This window comes from Atta cephalotes (genome assembly GCF_000143395.1).
Source record: "Atta cephalotes unplaced genomic scaffold scaffold00036, whole genome shotgun sequence".
Lineage (NCBI taxonomy): Eukaryota > Metazoa > Arthropoda > Insecta > Hymenoptera > Formicidae > Atta > Atta cephalotes.
The window spans coordinates 752,306-755,123 of record NW_012130100.1 but is presented as its reverse complement, the minus strand read 5'-3'; positions in this window follow the sequence as shown (position 1 = coordinate 755,123).

Genomic DNA, 2,818 nt, shown 5'->3' with positions numbered 1-2,818 from the left:
TTAGTACGTACGTACGTACGTAGTCGTACGTCGTACACTACTACTACCAACTACTACGTACGACAACGAAGAAGTAGTATACTATACTACGTATAATATATATATATATATATATATATATATATATATATATATATATATATCAGAAGTACAAATATTAATAATAAAAAAGCTTATGCATATATACCCCGCATATCCGTAAACAATACTGTTTTAATTTATTATTATTATTATCCGTATACATATCCGTATATATTCATATCTTATCTGATTGTGAGTTAATAAATTACTACATAAGAACAAAGGAGCACGAGAGAAAGGAAAGGATTTTGAGGTCACCTTATCTTTCTTTTCTGCTTTTTTTCTTTTTCAGCAAGGAGGATGCTTCTCAAGAAGCAAATACTGCAGCGTATCACATTACAATCACAGCGTAGGCACAAACAGGCATCCTCCAAATTCAAAGAAATAGATATATATATATATATATATATATATGTATATATATATATCATTATTTCACCTCTTATATCGTATAGATTAATTTAATAGCATTGCATCAAAATGCAATTATGAATACTAACAAGAAGGACGAGGAAAAAGGGAAAGCAAATTTTGAAGCACACCTTCACTCCTCCTTCTTCAATCAAATAGGAATGCACATTTAAGAAGAGAAAAGAAAAATAACACAAATAGTCTTACCTGCGTATCTGTAAGGGCAAGCTTCAAATTGTCGAAAGAATAGAATCCACATTCCTAGCCTGCAAATGTTGCATGCCTCAACATTTGTCTGAGGCTGAGATGTTACGTCCAGCGGATTCTCTTTTCTTTCTGGAGATCTGGAATTCATTGAAATAAAAAGTTGCGAATAACATACAAGTTGAGCATAGAGACTAAAAATTTTCTTTTCCCACACTAAAAATTAAAACGAAGAATTCAGTATCTCCTCGTAAATGTCGCTCCGAGATAAACTAAAAATCGGTGCACGTGAACGAGCGAGACCAAAAGGACACGAAGTTTATGTCCCTCGGACACTGCGGCTAAAATAATAATAAATATATCATTGGAAGCGTAAGACTGGCACGAAAATATTTTTTAAGGGTCAAGTCGCGGACGATTCACGAGTCCGTGATTACAAAATTTAAGAAGCGACATACGACGTTCAGAGGTAAATTCTAAGTGATCTCGTGCCGAGATCACTTAGAAAAAATGCATGCTACGTGTGCGTTTTTTTGACGCACGCTACGTGTGCGTTTTTTTGACGCACTGCACGTTTTCCTATAAATAAATTAAGATCATAAAATTAAGGATGACACGCTACAGATTCACACGCTACAGTCAATTTCCACCCTTGATCAGAAAGAAGGAAATAGGTCCCCTCACCTAATTAACCTAGTGACCCTATGCGAGGGAGGTACGGGGTGAAGAGGAAGCGGTGTGAAGAAAGGGTGACACCCAACTTCTCTAAGAAGGGCGGCGGGCTCTCTTTGGGAGAATGCTGAGCGTAGCTGAGAGGAGCGCGCAGTGGTAAGGAGAAAAGGGGAAGAGGGATGACTCAACGTCCAATTAGATCGCGAAGTACACGATTTAGAGCCGGGGTGGACTCTGAGCACAGACAGGGCGCTCTGAATCGGAAAAGGGAGGAAACGAATAATGTTCCGTAATGAGCGCGATACGCTTTAAAGTTAGGAGCGAACTCGTACCTTATTTCATATACTATCGTAACGCGATCACCGCTGGAATAACGACAATTCTTTGTAAATATGGAATCGGCGACGGTTAACGTTAATACTTATGCGTTGAATCTATTTGTTCCGACTAATTCATTGCCAATAAAGAAAGCATAACACGAAACAGATTCGGTCTTATTTTTGACCACAAATTCTTTAATTACTGTTATGTAAGAGATTATGCAATTTTGATAGACTTCTAATGAGTCTCTATAACGTACTTATAACCTATAATAGAACTTAATGTAAGAGTTTGGAACGAAACAATAATCAAAACAAGAACAAAACGAATGCAAAATAAGAACAAAACGAATGCAAAACAAGAACAAAACGAATGCAAACATCCTGAGGGGCTAATACAATACTTGGCGATCAACTTGACGCGTGAGAGAATCTTATTATTATTACATTATATTGTCAAGAAATTATAAATTTCAACTTAAATTCCGCTCGGATCTACAGACTCAATCGCGAAGAATAACTTACAAGAAACTTTACTGATATATATTATATATTTTGCTTAGCGCAGAGCGCTTACAATTTCTAAGTCCGACTCACGTTTTTTAGCCGCGAACACAATTTGAACGCGAAAATTACAAGACACTCGGGTTGTCGCCAAACGCTCTGGCGACGAATATTTCTAAGTTCTTAACATGAAATTAAGCTACTATTACATGAGCAAAAGAGAGATTATAATACATATATAATTTTCTAAGATAAAAAGAATATTATTGGGAGTACAAATAAGTTTCCGCCGTTTGCAAAAGACAGCGCCACTAATAAACTATAGTTAAAATTATTTGATATAAAATGACATATCGTAAGATTGGACATCCGGCAACACCATAACCTTCAAATATTAGCGATTTTGTATCAGCATCATATATTTTTTTTGTACGTAAATGTCAAGTTTTGAGCCGAATAAGCATCATTTGCAGGAACTTTTGATTTACTTCTTTAATTTGAGGCTCATAGATTGCTTGTAGAAGCATATGGTGATGCTGCCTTAAGTGAGAGAAATTGTCGTGAGTGGTTTCAAAAGTTTAAGAACGGTGAATTTGACGTCGAAGACAAAGAACGTAGCGGAAGGT